The 18,709-nt window shown below is 43.0% G+C and overlaps 1 protein-coding gene across 5 annotated transcripts in view; it reads right to left on the bottom strand.

Annotated features, from left to right (window-relative positions):
* eps15l1a (epidermal growth factor receptor pathway substrate 15-like 1a) overlaps positions 1-18,709 on the bottom strand; it is a 607,694-nt gene that overhangs the window by 515,819 nt on the left and 73,166 nt on the right. The gene's annotated exons all lie outside the window — the stretch shown is intronic.

Consider the following 18,709-nt stretch of genomic DNA (forward strand, 5'->3'; position numbering starts at 1 on the left):
CATTTGATCAAGTTAATGTAGGTGACCTTCCATGCTTATCTTATGAAACACTTTGTTAACGGACAGCTTTTTATTCGATTGTCGCACTCAGAGCCATAGGTTCAAGTCGTATTGCAGGACAGAAGCTAGACTGACACTTAAGTACAGTATTAAGGGAGTGTTAACTTATCAGAGGGATCATTATTTGAATAAGACATTATACCAAATATCTACTCAAAAAAAAATACGTGGCTTTATTTGAAGGAGAGTGGGATAGTTTACCACACTGCCGTGGTTAGCATCTATCCTCAGCCAACATCACCAAAACAGATTAACTGGCCTGATGAAGTCATTGACCTGAAATGTTAACTGTTTCACTCTCCACAGATGCCGCCGAACCTGCTGAGAATTTCCGGCATTTTCTGTTTTTATTTCAGATCTCACAGATTATCTCAATTTATAAAATTTGACAGTTGTTCAAAATTTTCAGTCCCCACTGTTGCAATTCAGGCTTTCTCCCAATTAATTTGTCATGTCCATAGCAGAAGACCCATTTCCAGTAGCAAACCTGTTTCTCCTAGAATCCAAAACTTATAACCTTAGGCACACTATGACCAGGACAACCGGTTTTAACCACACTATTTGGCACTTGCCACTTTATTTATTTTTTAAAATATTTTTATTCTCCTCCTCCTTCACATTTTCTCCCAAATTTGCACCCACCAACAATAAACAATAAGCAGTAACGAATATAACGTCAATCTCCATATTAGCAACAATAATCCCATCCTCCCACCAACCCCCAAACAACTGCCCACATGTTAACATAAACAAATAACAAAAGGGAATTAGGAATCACCCATAGTCAACATTAACACATACAAGTCCCCCTCCTCCCCCCACCTAATGTTCCATGTTATCCAGAGTGCAGGAAGGCATGCCAGGTGCAGCACCAGGCCTACCTAAACACGAGGGGACAACCTGATGAAGCTTAAAAAATGGCTATTTGCATGCCAAACAGCATAAGCAAAAGTAATAGACAGGGCTAAGCGATTCCACAACTAACTGATCAGATCTAAGCTCTGCAGTCCTGCCACATCCAAACATGAATTGTGGTGGACAAATAAACAACTCACTGGAGGAGGAGTCTCTTCAAATATCCCCATCCTCAGTAATGGAGAAACCCAGTACATCTGTGTAAAAGACAAAAAGCATTTGCAACACTCTTCAGCCAGAAGTGCTGAGTGGATGATCTATCTCGATCTCCTCTGGAGGTCACCAGCATGACGGATGCCAGTCTTCAGCTAATTCAATACACTCCACCTGATGTCAAGAAAATGGCTGAAGTCACTGGATACTGCAAAGGCTATGGGCACTGGAGACTTGTGCTCCAGGACTTGCCGCACCCCTGGCCAAGTTGTTCAAGTACAGCTACAACATTGGCATCTACCCAGCAATGTGGAAAACGGTGGATAGCACTGCTGCCTCACGGTGTCGAGGTCCAAGGTTCAATCCCGGCTCTGGGTCACTGGCCATGTGGAGTTTGCACATTTTCCCCGTGTTTGCATGGGTTTCGCCCCAACAACCCAAAGATGTGCAGGGTAGGTGGATTGGCCACGCTAAATTGCCCCTTAATTGGAAAATATGAATTGGGTACTCTAAATTTATTTTAAAAAAACAATGTGGAAAACTGCCCAGGTATGTCCTGTGCACAAAAAGTAGGACAAATGCAACCTGGTCATTTACCACCTCAGTCTGCTTTCAACCACCAGTAAAATGATGGAAGGAGCCACCAACAGTGCTATCACGTGGCATCTGCTTAGCAACTGTGGCCGAACGGCCACCTAAGGTGGCGTCCTGCAAAGGACGTTGGGAAATTTAGCCAAGTAAAGGGCAAGCAGGCTGCAGTTTAAATAAACATTGATGAGCAAGCTGCAGTCTGGACATCGCAATACACAGGAAAAAGGCTATCCCCAGGAACAATAGAACTGTCCTTTCAATCACACTTGTTTACCAGACACTACGGCACCTAAACTCCTTATTTGGAAAGCCTACATGCCCTCAACTCTGGCAGGCATGGCCACAGGGTGCCCACTCCGAAATCGAAGTGGCAACCCCTGATTGGACTTGATCGATCAGGGTGATTGGTAATGACCAGGGGTCACCCAAAAGGGGCGCAAAATCCAAGCAGGTTAAAAGGTGCTGCACCACCTTAGAATATCTCTGCAACAGTCTGAAACAGCAACAAAACAACGGCGATCTTCACCGGCCACCACAAAGAGGACCATCACACCACTAACAGAAGGAAGACCAGAGCCAGAGCATCAGACCAGACCAAGGACCGAATATCGAGGACTACAGAAATCTAATACAGATAAAGGCTTTTATCTGTCTGGGTACTTGCTAGTCACTCTGAAGTTAAGGTCTAGTATGAACTTTAGTATTCTGTAAAACAACTTGTGTTGGATGGTGTGATTGATTAAGTGTAACATTGTGCGAGTGTGAATAAACACTATTTGATTAAACAAAGCGGTTCGCATACATTTGTCCACCGCATACGGGTTAAAGACACACTGCTCAGTGACGCTCAGTTTGGGTTCGGCCAGTGTCACTCAACTCCTGACCTCATCACAGCCTTGGTTCAAACATGAACAAAAGAGCTTAATTCCAGAGGTGAGATGAGTGACTGCCCTTGACATCATGGAAGCATTTAACCGAATATAGCATCAAGGAGCCCGAGCAAAACTGGAGTCAATGGGAATCAGGGAGAAACCCTTCCTTGCTTGGCACAAAGGAAGATGGTTGTGGTGGCTGGAGGTCAATCATTTCTTTCATCTCCAGGATATCACTGCAGGAGTTCCTGAGGGTAGTGTCCGAGGCCCATCCATCTTCAGCTGCTTCATCAATGACCTCCCTTCCATCATAAGGTCAGAAGTGGGGATGTCCACTGATGACTGTACGACACAACTCCTCGGGTACTGAAGCAGTCCATGTCTAAATGCAGCATGACCCGGACAATATCCAGGCTTGGGCTGACAAGTGATAAGTAACATTTGCGCCACACAAGTGGCAGGCAATGACCGTCTTCAACAAGATAGAATCTAACCATCGCCCCTTGACATTCAATGACAATCGCTGAGTCCCCCACTGGGAGTTACCATTGACCAGAAACTGAACTGGAACAGACAAATAAATAATGTGGCTAGGAATCCTGCGGTGGCTAACTCATCTCGCCGACTCCCCAAACCCTGTCCACCATCTACAAGGCACAAGTCAGGGGTGTGATGGAATACTCTCCAATTGCCTGGATGGGTGCAGCTCCAACAACTCTCAAGAAGCTCAACAACATCCAGGACAAAGCAGCCCGTATGACTGGCACCCCTTCCATAAACATTCATTCCCTTCACCCATGACCATTACCAAAGTCAAGATCAGCAGAGACATGGGAAAACCACCACCTTCTAAGATCCCCTCCAAGTCACTCACCATCCTCACTTGGGAATATATTGTCATTCCTTCACTTTGTTGGGTCAAAATCCTGCAACTCCCTCGCTAACAGCACATTGGGTGCATCTACACCACATGGACTGCAGCAGTTCAAGAAGGCAGCTCACCATTACCTTCTCAAGGGCAATTAGGTATAGGCAATAAATGCTGGCCTAGCCTGCGACGCCCACAGCCGTAAATTAATTCTTAAAAATAATCTCAAATTCTTCCTATCCTGAATTGGGATTTATCTACCATTGAAGCAGCAATGTTGAGAACAGCCCTTACACATTTCAAGATCCAAAATATTCTGAAATGACAAAGTGAGCAAGAACTAGAGGCACAAATAAAACTCTTTCACCGAGGATTCAAGAGATGGATTGTCAAACTCAGGGTTCAATATATGGGCTGCAATTTGGATTCTCCTACTTTAATCTGTCTTGAAAAAAGTCCCAACTTCAAATCCTTTCCAGAGTCTTCTGACTGAGTGTTCAATGAAAGTAATATCAGTGTTTCTGTTCCTCAAAGCTCCTCCCACTACCTTAATAAAGGGAAATAGGGGAACTCAATATCCCAAAATCGCTACCCAGATGTACTTCATGACTTTCTTTCAAGTGGAGGTTAGCTTCTTTGAAGTAAAAACATAAGAGATCTTGGAATTTGATGCCAGGTGAAATTTGGTTTGCTCCGATGTAGTTAGAACCCATAGACAAAGTTTGAAATTCCAATTACCTACTTGAAGAATAGAGCTACAAAATTGCACGGTTTTAAACAAACAAACAAAATAGCTTTACTACGCAAAGTTTGAAAAATGGAACAATTTGCAATATCACCTTATACTCTAACTTTCAGAATTAACATGATATAAATATTAACAGGCAAACTGTGGTCAAACTCACCATACTGAAGATCAAATGGCAGGTGCGACCAAGAGAGATTCCATGGATTTCTCAGCAACCCACCCAGATGTCAGTGACCACTGTAAATTATTCTATCTTGTTAAAACTGTGTCCCTCATGAGGGATTTTCAACTAGCGCTAGCCTCTAAATGCTATCTAAAGCCACTCTGACTCAGACGGCCTCAACGACTGCTCACCTCCCAATATTTCAATCACTTCTCCTGAGATGGTGTTCCACGAGATTTGAATTATTGCTCACTTCCATTCAACTCTTTAACAGACTGCTAGCTTCACTAATCCGGCATTGCCCCTGGATTTCTCTGAGCTCCAGTCTACCACTGCATCAAGCTATAAATGGTTCCCAGGGCTTCTCAGAGCTCCAACTGCCTAGCATGGAACCAGTTATCTTCTGCCACCTTCTCAGTCTTCAGGAGTTTGCTACGCCCTAAATGTCTGGAGCCTGTTAACAGCTCCCAAGGCTTCTCTGTGAGTTGTGAACCACAAGACGGAAACAGAGATATTTCTCGACACTAAAGGCATCAAGAGGTACGGGAAGGGAGTGGGGGAATGGCTTTGAGATAGAGGATCAGCCATGATCATACGGAATGGTGAAACAGTTAAGGGGCCAAATGGCCTACTCCTGCTGCTATTTTCAATGTTTAACCAACTGTCCCGAAAAGCTCCCTGGGCTTTATTTGAGACCTAACCAGTTGGAGCCGGCCAACAGCAGCCTCCTTTCTGTACAGCCTCTTTCCCTGCTGCAGAACACACTCTCTCCCAGCAAACTGGAAACTAAATAGAAACCAGAGAACCTTCTTAAGCTCCAGCCATCCACGTGATGATGTAGCCATTCTGGGTTCATTGAATGCTTTTCAACTAAGTTAGCTCCAACATCCAAACAAAACACCTCTGGACTGCACTTCTTTCAAGCAGCGCAGACATCAAATCTCCAGCAAAGTAGGTCCAAATGCTGTTGTCTCATTTCTTGTTTTTCTAGCTGTTAACCCTTTAAGTCAGCATGGCCCTAACGCTTTAAATGCAGCTGGGTCCAAGCTGCTTCAGTTGCATTTATCCCATTTTCTAAAGTTAAACTGTAATCTTTCCAGAACTAAACACTACCTCTAAAATATTAACATGGCCCATGAGTTGGATATTACAGTATACATCCCACCAACTGGACTGTTGATGCTTTCAAGAGAAGATCTGCCACGGTGACACAGTGATTATTAGCACTGTTGCGGCATAGCACCAGGGACCCGGGTTCAATTCCAACCTCGGGTGACTGTATGGAGTTTGCACGATTTCCTCGGGTCTGCGTGGGTTTCCTCCGGTTCCTTCAGTCCAAAGATGCGCAGGTTAGGTGAATTTGCCATTCTAAGTTGTCCCTTGGTGTCCAAATGTTAGGTGAGGTTACAGGGATAGGGCGGAGAAGTGGGCCTAGGTAGGGTGCTCTTCCAGAGAGTCATGTGTAAACTTGGTGGGTCGAATGGCCTCCTTCTGTGCTGTACGGATTCTATGAAATCATGCTCCATTTTAACTGAAATCTCAATTTTTGTTTCCTAAATAGCTATCAAATAAAGATCAATGGGTCACTGTCCGTGTGGAGTTTGCACATTCTCCCCATGTCTGCTTGGGTTTCACCCCCACAACCCAAAGATGAAATGAAATGAAAATCGCTTATTGTCACAAGTAGGCTTCAAATGAAGTTACTGTGAAAAGCCCCGAGTCGCCACATTCCGGTGCCTGTTCGGGGAGGCTGGTACGGGAATTGAACCGTGCTGCTGGCCTGCCTTGGTCTGCTTTCAAAGCCAGCGATTTAGCCCTGTGCTAAACCAGCCCCTTGATAATGTGCAGTTAGGTGGATTGGCCACGCTAAATTGCCCCTTAATTGGAAAAAAAATAATTGGGTACTCTAAATTTATTTTTTTTAAATAAAGAACAACAAAAATTAGGATTTCAGACACAATAGATCCAATTCCTACAATATTTTAAAATACAGATGAGCAACCTGAATATAAATTACAACTTAGAATGTTATTTGCAGTTACACCATAAAGGCTTTTGCTTCCCCTTCTTTTGAAATGTACAAAACGTGAACATCCAGTTCAACAAAGTGCAATAAAGGTTCATCAAACCACAGGGCAGCACGATGGCGCAGTAGTTAGCACTGCTGCCTCATGGCGCCAAGGACCGGAATTCGATCCTGGCCCGGATCACTGTCCATTTGGAGTTTGCACATTCTCCCCGTGTTTGCGCGTGTCTCACCCCCACAATCCAATAGATGTGCAGGATAGGTGGATTGGCCACGCTAAATTGCCCCTCATTTGGGAAAAAAGGAATTGAGTACGCTAAGCACGGTAGCACAATGGGTAGACTGTTGCTTCACAGCTCCAGGGTCCCAGGTTCGATTCCCGGCTTGTGTCAATCGTAAATATGCATTGAATTTACTAATGTTATAATCCACGGAAGGATCGTCATGGCTTTTTGCCCAGGCCTCCCACCCCACTTTAACAGAAATTAGTCCAACACTAACTGGATAATTGGGACAATGAAAAAAAGCATCTTTCTGCTTCCTCAAAATCCACTTAGACTGAATGCCTACAGCAAAATCTTTACAAGTCTACCCCAGTCAAATAAAATCTTCAGTCTTTGCTGTAAACAATAGGAAGCAGCTTATTACACACCTTGAGCTTGTTTTTCTACCTTAATAGAAGACAAGACAATTTAAGTGCCGTCTTGTCTCATACTCTAGAGAATTGTCTACTAGAAATATACCACTAAGTAACACTGTGTTTCTCAATGATCAACTTATCCACCCCTGCTGGGTGACAATACCAGCTGCAGACTACATGCCAAATTGGCTCCATCTATAAACAGCAGACAATAGAGACCTGATATGACACATCTCTTGGGTTTCAGTAAGTGAGTCAGATGTATTCTTGCCTTCTTTAACCAATGTGCATTCCCACAAACAGTCTGACGGAGGGCAACAGTGCAGGAGGCCATTCAACCCATCAAGACTGCACCGGATCTTGGAAAGAGCACCCTACTTAAGCCAAACCTCCACCCTATCCCCATAACCCAGTGACCCAAGCTAACCTTTTCGGACACTAAGGGTAACTTAGCAAGGCCAATCCACCTAACTTGCACATCTTTGGACTGTGGGAGGAAACCCACGCAGACACGGGGGGGAACGTGTAGACTCCGCACACACAGTTAAATAAAGTGAGGTTTGCTCCGCTGCCATACTTTCTGTAACAGTCTGTCCACATTAAACATTCAACATGGCATCAAAACCAACAGCCCTTTGGCAATTGCCATCAGTTAAGTAACTCAACACCTGCTTTTTGTCAGTACCCTTACATGTTCCAACAAAATAATTTCAAACACTGGCAGCTGAGAAAGACATTGCGGAAATTTCTGTGAACGATGGATGTCTTCATATTTCTGCCACACTATTGTTAAAAAAGACATCCCTAAAATTATTCAGGATACAGTAGTTTTTGAAGTAGGATACTTTGAAGAAATATAACCAGATACAGAGAAGAACACCGGGTGATGTGCAATTACTCTTCATTCTCTTTTATAATAGGTTCTATTTTTGACGGTGAAATGGGTCCAAACGCACCTGTGCATTACGTGCAAGAGATTTCCATGAAAATTAATTTCAAAAGTTAGACTAAGATCTTCCTCTACAGAGCAAAGATATAGGAGGCTGCATCTTACACCATGGATGATCAAATTTATTTGATCACAAATCAGCTTCAGAGTTTCAATGGTGAAATTATTCCATGGCCTTACAAAAAGAGCACAGTAAGAAGTTTTACAACACCAGGTTAAAGTCCAACAGGTTTGTTTTGATGTCACAAAAAGAGGTTACAGGTTACTTAGTCATTATCATTAGTCATTGATATTTGAGAGAACATGCTATGAACAAATTGGCTGCCACATTTCCTACATTACAACAACGATTGCAATGCAAAATGTACTTCACTGGCTGTCAAATGTTTTGGAAGGTGCTGAGGGGTTGACAGGCTTTACCTGCATGCAAATGCAAGCCTTTCTTTTTAGGTGATAAAGACACTGAAGAGAAGGTGAAAGCAGCATGGAGCTCTGTGCAAGGGCGTAAAGGGTAGAAAGTTATCATAAGGCTGCTCTCTCTCACATCCTGTGAAGGTGGTTATCTTGACAGAGGGCTGGGTGATACTAATGCAACTGAGCAGAACACTAGCATCTGTATACCCCCAAATTTATCTTTGAAAATCTTTCAAAGTAAAATAACTTCACAAGCACAAGATAGATTCTAATGAAGAAGCTCCATTAATTTCATATTTCCAGAATACAAACCCATTACAGCTTTAATGTACACCCCCATCTAAACAGAACTTTGATTTTCTGTCACAACAACTGACTCCCAGGCTTCTATCAATGTCATTCTATCACAGCCACAAAAATGATTCTCTCCCTTTCCTGCCCCACAGCCGAAGTTAGGAACTTTGACATGCATAAATGGAATTTCAAACCTACCCACGGTGAATCATTAGGAACACGGGAACCGGAGTAGGCTTGGCACATCAGCCCACAAATCTGTTCTGTTAATTAGATCATGGCTGATCTGTACCTCAACTCCATTGCTCTAAATTCCATGATACTCTTGCCTAACAAAAGTTCATCAGACTCAGGCTTGAAAATTTCAACCGACCCTTCGACTGGGCCATCACGGTTTGGAATTTGAGGTGTCGTTTATGAAGAATTGCTGTACTGCAACAAAAAATCTGAGATATTAACAATACCGACTGACACTCATTTCAGTACAATATTAAAGGCTGTATAGTTGGAAATGCATCTTTCAGATAGAATGTTAAATTGCGTGCCAGCTTAGGTGAACACAAAATACTGGGAGTAACATTTGAAGCAGAATTGCGGGGTCCTTCCAGTATCATGGCCAACCTTTGTTCTTTAACCAACATGAGAAATGAGTGTCTGGTCGCTTACTTCACTGCTGCTCGCAGGACGGTATGCCAATTACGTTACAACAGTGACAGCACTTCAAAAATATTTCAGTGGCTACGAATCAATTGGGAATGCCCTAATCTGTGATGGGGGCTATATAAATGCAAGGTACTTGTGTTTTCAGAAAAATGTCAGTTGAGTAGAACACATTTCATAAGTGTCAATTAAAATATGAATAAACTCATACAATTTTAAAATTGTTTGTCCAAAAACATGGCAGTTTAGTCACATATTTGCAACTGCTCTTGTATGCAAGATCTTTAGCTTGCAAGCCCACTAACCCTAGCAATATAGTTCAGAAGGATAGATCTACAGCATTTACTCCTGTTAATTCAAAGCAGATTTTAAGCACTGAAAATGAAAAATATTCAATAATTTGAATTAAGCAATGTGAAGAGCACAAAATGGAAATTTAATATCAAGAAACTGAAGCAAAAAGTATACTTGGGCAACTTTGAATTGAAACTATGCAGCACTTCAAATATATCAAAGCATTTCATATAAAATTATTCTAAAGTAGTGACTTAAATAGGCAAACATGAAAACATGATGGCTAGTTTGTGCATGGAATCCCACAAAGAACACGGAGGTGAGTAACCACATAATCTATCTTTAGTGATGTAGTTGGAAAGAGGAACATTGGCCAGACCACCACAGGAACTCCTTGCTCCATTTGAATAGTGCCAGCGGTCCACAGCTTAAAATTGATAAATGGTCCAACAATGCAGTTCTCCCTGATGCCATACTGGGGAGCTAGTCAAGGTTATGCACACAAACTTGGCTTCTAACTTTGATTTGAGAGGCAGAGTGCTACCAAATCAGCCAGCTGAGAAACCACGGAAGAGACCTAAAAAGCATACCCAGACAAAGGAACAACACTTGAAACAACCTCAATATTAATACAAATTTTGGGATTATCATCGCAGTAAACATGGATTCCCACTTTGCCACGACGTTTAAGTCTTGACGTAGTTTGCTTCCTTGCTTTCTTTATAGGAAATGCTATTTGGAATTTTCAATAATTTCCATTCACAGGAAAAGATCTTTCCACAAGGATGTGTTGTGTTGAGCCATTTAAATTGTTTTAATAGCATTTACTACACAAGGACTGCAAAATAATCTAGAAGTCGCAGGCACAGAAATCCCACAGGAACCCACTGCACACCACTACCACTACCTATGTACTGAAACAAGCATTATCCCATGGAGGGCTGTGACAGTTCTTCTAAAGCTGCATAAACAGAAAGCAGAATACTATAAAAGGAAATGCAAGCTGGTAATTCAATTAAGACATTCTAAGGACGTCAAACTGAAAAGCACAGCAAAATAAGTCGCACCTCCCAATTAAAACATTTCACCCAGCAGGCCCAGATATCCGCAGTTTGCCACACTTTAGATAACAAGTTACAATAGGACTGTTGTTATATGTCATAATGGAGAGGACTCCCCACTCCGTTTGTGGACAATGAAATTGCCTGGGCAAGAAAGACTTCCGGTGGCGGCTATGAAGGAGTAAGTCGCACATTTGGTGGCTCCTGCTCTGGTCGGACTTTTGGACCTTTCCCCCGTTTTTCTACTGGACTTGAATTGTAAAACGGATGTTAGTGGCAATTGTTTACTGAATTCCCACTGCGGTGCATGGCGAGAAGGACTAGAAGTGTTCGTAAGGGCAGAAACAAAAAGATAGAGAATGCCTGCACAGCAGCTTAGGAAGAGGGAGGCAGCTAGGGAGATAGGGAAAGTAAAGGACGGAGATGGGTACCTGGTTGGTGATTCAGTAGGGGTGATTAAGGCGGTTAGGGATTTCTACAGCATGCTGTACAGGTCGGAACCCCCTACGGGGCCGGAGGGGATGAGGTACTTCTTGGAGGGTCTGAATTTCCCAAAGCTGGACGGGGAGCGGGTAGAAGGGCTGGGGGCCCCAATCGGGCTGGAGATAGTGGAGGGCTTGAAAGCCATGCAAGCGGGTACCCAGTGGAGTTTTATAAAAAGTTCTCGGGGATATTGGGGACGGTGTTGTTAAGAATGTTCATTGAGGCAAGGGGAAGAGGGGTGCTGCCCCCGACGAGGTCACAGGCAACGATTTCGCTGATTCTTAAGCGGGACGAGAAGCTGGAGCGGTGTGTCCTACAGGTTGATCTCCCTGTTGAATGTAGATGCCAAGTTGCTGGCCAAAATCTTGTCCTCCAGGATCAAGGATTGTGTTCCGGACGTTATTGGGGAGGACCAGACGGGGTTTGTTAAGGGCAGGCAGTTGGTGACCAATGTAAGAAGGCTGTTAAATGTGATCATGATGCACCCGGAAGGTAGGGAGGTGGAGGTAGGGATCACAATGGATGCAGAAAAGGCTTTTGATCGGGTAGAATGGGACTGTGGCAGATACTGGGGCGGTTCGGATTCGGGCGGGGCTTTATTGACTGGGTCAGGTTACTGTATCAGGCTCCTGTGGCAAGCGTACGGACAAATAGGACAACATTGGACTATTTTAGAGTGCACCGGGGGACGAGACAGGGATCCCCCCTGTCCCCACTGTTGTTTGCGCTGGCTGCTCTCTCCACTAAATAAATTAACTGCATTGATCCCCCAACCTGAACAAAATGTGATGCAAGCTCATCAGTCAGTCCAGGAGCAACCTGATGCAAAAGTCAGAACCTCAAGGTTTAAATATTATTTCTAATTTATTCCATGACATCACTGTCAAAATCACAAGGAATAGAATTCTTTATCATTTTATAGAACCAATGTCTATCATTCCCAAATCAAATGGAGAGGAACAACATCCCCTCCATTATAGAACATTGTCAATCACAGAGCAAAGTGCCCTCTTGCCTGCTCACCTGGTCTGCTGATTCCAGTCTTAGACAATCATCATAACTGCATCAGTCTGCCAAACCAGCCATCCTTCTTATCATTCTATGAGTTGTCCACGAAGTCCCAAATTATGGGCAATTTCTACCCCAGCTCTAACACTGCTTTTAAGGCTTCAATGAGTATTCCTACATTTACCAGAGACAAATTTTCATTTCATCATCCTAATCCATGTCAGAGGTGAAATGGTAGTGTTGTGCCTGCAATGTCACCCCAGTGTCTCCTCCCTTCACCCAAAATCCATATAAATTGATTACATTTTTCAACTCCCACTTGTTCTTGGTATTTTCATTTCAAAATAAACTCACCCTCTGCCCACACACTTTTTCTTCAAGCAGTTCTTTGGAGTAAAAGTATACGGAAAAATTTGCCTGAGTAACCACAGCAATAGGATAAAACATTAATGAACACCTGCGTCACATCAACTGAGGTAATCCGAGAGAGAACATTCCACTGAAAGAGTTTCTACAATGTAAGCTGCAATACTAAAAGTGAAAACATAGAGATCAAACTAGCTAAACAAGAAGATGAATACGATATAATCACCTAAGGACCTGAATCAAAACAATAGGTTAACTCATTCAGCAACCCTTTTTGCTGGATCTGACAGAACTATTCACAGACATCAGATTAGCGACTCCTGAGTCACAGAACGCTGTGATATAATCTACACCAGAAAGGACACAAGACTCTGCAGGTAACAGATCACACTGAAGTTCCAATCCCTCATGTCAGATATTATATGTAATCATAATTTGAGTTATTAGTCTTTAAAGTAAAAGTTATCGTCTCTGCTCTTGAACTCTACAAATGCTATTGTGGGTAGTTCATTCCCTCTCCCAGGTTGCACACCTTTTGAGTTTGTGGACATTATTAAGGAATCTTGATAGTAATGCTCTTATTATTTTGTAACAAAATGTTGTGTAAACCAATACTTTATTTTTAAAAGATCAAATTCTAGGTAATTTATCCTGAAGAATGGAGCAATCCCTCTCATTACTGAGCAACAAACGTGGGGACACTCTTCCTCCATTTGTAGAACAGCGGTTCAAATTGGCAGAGTGCCACTGAGAAAACACTCCAGAATAAGAATTTTGGGTCACCTGAATTCAATTTCCAGAAACATGGCCTTTAAACTACTGAAATTAATTGGTTCACACAGAAAAGCTATGATGGAAGTATCACACTGGCAACTAAGGTTAACAGTTAAGGTACATCACTGGAGTGGAGATGGTGGTGAAACTTTTTCCTGTACTCAATCTTTCATGATTGAATAGGAGTGCCTCCACCACAACCTTCTTGCTTTGAAGACAACAAAAAAACCTCTGCGTAGTGAACCTGTTTTGCTTTCTTCACAGTTGACTAAAATCAGATCAGATTTTGCACTCATTCGAGAGTAACTTGTAGTATCACAGATCGTTAAGAGTTGAATGCAAACTTGAGATTCAGCACAAGTTTAAAAGTGCGTCAATCATATTTATATTACATCAAAACTGAACACATGCAACAGGTATTGGTTGGTTGCAGGACATTGATGAGGAGGGAGTGCAATTAGGATCAATATTGTCAAATACACTGCAGAATTGTTAATTTGAAAGGGGCAGCATGGTAGCATAGTGGTTAGCACAGTTGCTTCATAGCTCCAGGGTCCCAGGTTCGATTCCCAACTTGGGTCACTGTCTGTGCGGAGTCTGCACTTTCTCCCCGTGTGTGCGTGGGTTTCCTCCGGGTGCTCCGGTTTCCTCCCACAGTCCAAAGATGTGCGGGTTAGGCGGACTGGCCATGCTAAATTGCCCTTGGTGTCCAAAAAAAGGTTAATTAGGGTTACTGGGTTAAGGAGATGGGGTGGAGGAGGTGTGTGTTTGAGTGGGGTGCTCTTTTCAAGGGACGGTGCAGACTCAATGGGCCGAACAGCCTCCTTCTGCACTGTAAATTCTATGAAACAGATTAAGCAGTTGTTTATTGCAGTTATTTATTGGAACAAAACCACGTGCAAGACAGATACATGGTGGAATCCATAGATTTTCTAGTGTTGCGCACAGATATTCAACTTAATTAAGCAGCGATGGCAGCACAGTGGCACAGTGGTTAGCCACTTAGAATTGAAGACACTTACGATCTTTATCCACTGCAACATAATGCAGATCATCAGCTTTCAACTCTTTTTGACAAAGTATCCTGCATATTAATTCTTTAAACATTGCCATACTTGGTTAGAAACTGGAATTAGCGAGTAAGAACTACATGCCCAGAAGGTAAAATCACATTGAAAGAATAAGGGAAACCAAACAAAACATAAGCAAATTCCCATATTTCCTGGTTTGTTTCGGAAGTAAACCAAACGGTGTCAAGGGGATAACTCAGTTCACATTAAGATGTTTTCAAAAGCTGAAACTTGAACAAGATGTTGTAATGGTGATCCTTAAATGTGCGAGGACTCCTCCGCATAGTTACTTTATGAATCAAGGAACTCAATGTGGCTACAGGTTGTCCACAATTAGTTTTCGGTGTTGTGAATCTCCTAAAGCCTGAATAAACATCTAATAATGTCTATCTGAGATTTAATTACTTTAAGGTTGAGTCGCCTCCTGCCCCAACCCTGAACTTGCATCTTTCCCTAATTTCTCTCTGAACTTCTGTCATGCCCTCACTGAGCTCTTTCATCCATGAGACCCACCTTCTGCTTTCTCAATCCAATTTCCACCAAACGTAGGTTCCCCCTACCCCCCTCTCGTCATTATCATCCCCTTTTCAAAATGCTAACCCCTGAACCAATCATCCCATCTCCAACCTCCCTTTCCTCACCACAGTCTCTGAACAGTTGCACTTCCCACCTTTCCCAGAATGCCATGCCTGAAACCTTCCAATCAGGTTTCTGCCCATGACACAGAAGCAAAAAACAGCTATCAAAGTTAAAAACAATGTCCTATGTGACTGTGACAAAGGTACTTAATTAATCTTGATTAATAAGGGGATCAAAGGTTATGGGGGGAAGGCAGGATAATGGGGATGAGAAAATATCAGCCATGATTGAATGGCGGAGCACACTCGATGGGCCGAGTGGCCTAATTCTGCTCCTATGTCTTATGGTCCACCATCTTTCCTCGTCTTTCTCTATCTGTCTGCAGCCTTTGAACCACACTATCCACCTTCAATATTTCTCCACTTGTCCATTTGAGTGGGACTGCACTCACCTGGTTCTTATCGATCTAACTTGAGTGATAAATCACATGCAATGACTCACTCTGTTACCTCTGGTGTCCACTTCAACACCACCTCTCTCAATCTTGCACTGTTGCTAATTTATCAGACTGCTCATCTGACATCCAGTACTAGATGAACAGATATTTCCTCCAACTAAATATTGGGAACACTGAAGCCACTGCCCAGCTCCACTCCAAAAGTCCACTCCCTTTCTTCCAATCTTCCTGACAACTGGCAGAGTAAATCACACTGCTTGTGACTTTTGGTATCTTCCAACCAGATATCCACGCCACTACAAAGGTAATTTCCATATCAATATCATCACTCCTGACTTGAGAATTCTAACGTACTACCAGCTGGCCTCCCACACTCTACTACATTGGCTCCCAATCAAGCAATGTCTTGCTTTTAGAATTTGCAGCCTCGCTTTCATACGCTTCCAAGGTCTCGCTCCTCCCCATCTCAGTAATCACCTCATTCATTGGAACCCTCCAAAATCTCTGCGCTCAATTCTGGCATCTAGAGCATCCTCAATTTAATTCTTCTTGGTAGCCATGCCTTCAGCAGCCTGAGTCTCCGCAATTTCTTCTCCAAACCTCTCCAACTCTATCTCTCTCGCTCTCTTCCTTTAAAACCTACTTCTTTGTCCAAGCTTCGGCATCTGCTCCAATATCACCTTGTGTGGCATGATTATAAGGTTCCTGTGAAGAACCTTGAGATGTTTTATTGAGTTAAAGGCACTATATAAATATAAATTGATGCAGTTTAATGCCAAGTTAAAATGAGCAACTAGAGCTGTGTAACTCTTGGGGTGGCACGGTGGCGTGCACTGCTGCCTCACGGCGCTGAGGACCCGGGTTCGATCCTGGCCCTGGATCACTGTTCATGTGGAGTTTGCACATTCTCCCCGTGTCTGTGTGGGTCTCACCCCCACAACCCAAAGATGTGCAGGGTAGGTGTATTGGCCACTCTAAATCGGCCATTAATTGGAAAAAGATAATTGGGTACTCTAAATTCATATTAAAAAAACATCCGTGTAACTCTCGTAGTTATGTCGAAGCTCTGAAAGACAGTGATAACAGAATCTGCATCTGCAAGATGGTGGCGGAGTGGTAATCTCACTGAACTAGTACACCCTAGGCCAGGCTCTAGAGACATGGGTTCAAATCTCACCAAGGCGGCTGGTGGAATTTTAATTCAATGAATAAAATCTGGAATTGAAAGCTAGTCTCAGTAATGGTGACCCAGAAACTATCAAACCCATCTGATTCACTAATGTCCTTTAATGAAGGAAATCTGTCGGTCATACCTGTTCAGGCCTATATGTGACTCCAGATACAATGTGGTTGACTCTTGACTGCCCTCTGAAATGGTCCAACAAACCACTTAGTTATGGGGTAATCAGAGATGGGCAACAAATGCTGGCCTTGCCAGCAACATCCACACCTCAAGGAAGAATGATTAAACATTTTCCCGGGCAAGGTCAAGCTCTGCAGAGGTTTGAACAACAACTTCGATTTGAAGACCATGACTCGCTGCAGATGGCAGCCTGTGGAAAACCTAAGCATGGCACACAGACCCAAGAAAGATTTCAAAGCTAAATACAATACTCAGAGAATCATTCTAAATACAAAAAGTCAACTCAGAGAAGGCAAACACAAGTTGGAGCCAGTCAATTCCCAAACAGAAAAATGTTTTCTCCAAGGGCATCACCTTCCGAGACAGCAACAGACAAGAACACTTGCCAACAGAAATAAATAACAGAAACACCTGATGGTCCTCATGAATCTTAATGGGGAAGATGATTCAGCTCTCAGGACATGTTAGTGTTCCATTGATTCTTCGTTGTTGGCTTAGAATCATAGAGTCGCTACAGTGCAAAAGGAGGCCATTCGGCCCATCAAGTCTGCACAGACTCTTGGAAAGAGCACCCTACCTATGCCCACACCTCCACCCTAACCCCGTAACCCCACCTAATCTTTTGGACACTAAGGGCAATTTAGCATGGCCAAAACACCTAACCAGCACATCTTTGGACTGTGGGAGGAAACTGGCGCACCCAGATGAAACCCATGTAGACCCAGGGAGAAAGTCCAAACTCCACACAGATAGTGCAAACTCCACACACAGTCACCCAAGGCCGGAATTGAACCCAGGTCCCTGGTGTTGTGAGGCAGCAGTTCTAACCACTGTGCCATGGTGCCGCCCACAGCTTATCCAAATGCAACACTTATATAATGCCTTTAAAGGAGTTAAAATGTCTCAAGGCACTTCATAGGATCATAATCAAATAAAAACTGACACCAACTCAAAGACAACAGACATGAGGGAAAAAAAGAGACATTAGAACAGCTGTGAAAGAGTTGGGCTTTATCAATCATTTTAAAAGGTAGTGAGAGAGAGAGGTGAAGAGCTTTATAGAGAAGTAAGCGTTTAGAATCTAGTTGGCTGAAGGCATAGCCACCAATGGTGGAGTGAAGGAAGCAGGGGATAACACAAGAGGCTGGAGTTGGAGGAACACAAGAGTACGGAGGGTTATGGAGCTCAAATAGATTACTGAGACAGCAAGAGGTCAGGCCATGGAGCGATTTCATTGAAGATTTTATAAAAAGGAGTCAGGTATTACACAGGATCTGGTGACAGTTAGGATAGAGGAAGAAGGGTTTTGGATGAGCCTGAGTTTATGGAGGGGAGATAAATTAGGAACATTAGGAAATCAACAGGTTTGCATAATTAGTTGGCTAATTTTACACTTCAGTTTTAATACTCTTTATGAAAAGTATGGATACTGCCTCACAACAAATGCTGCAAAGTTTTCAATTTTCATGTTGCCTACCAAGATGGATATGAAGAAAGGCGAAACATGTTTTACACCTGTGGTGATATGCACGTACACATCAATGTATACAGTTATCGGTACAACCTCTGACCAGCAGATGGCGATAGAGATCCACCATGTGACTTGAGACACCCACCCGTTGGTAGCAAGTCGTACAAGAGAATAGTCACACTTGGAGTAGTACTGGGAGAATTTGCTGAATTCATTAGTAGCCATCGTCTGTATTATAGTTCATAAGTTATCTTTCCACGTGTTTGTTAATAAATCATCGTTCTAGTTAACTAGATGTTCTGTGTACATCATTATCATGGTCATAACCCAGAACACAACAACGCCTTCCCCACACTACATATCCTTCAGCTTCCAAAATATACCCCTCTTGGATCTGAACAAAGTCAATGATTGTACATCTCCAGCTCTA

The sequence above is a fragment of the Scyliorhinus torazame genome, chromosome 18, assembly GCF_047496885.1.
Source record: "Scyliorhinus torazame isolate Kashiwa2021f chromosome 18, sScyTor2.1, whole genome shotgun sequence".
NCBI classification, from domain to species: domain Eukaryota; kingdom Metazoa; phylum Chordata; class Chondrichthyes; order Carcharhiniformes; family Scyliorhinidae; genus Scyliorhinus; species Scyliorhinus torazame.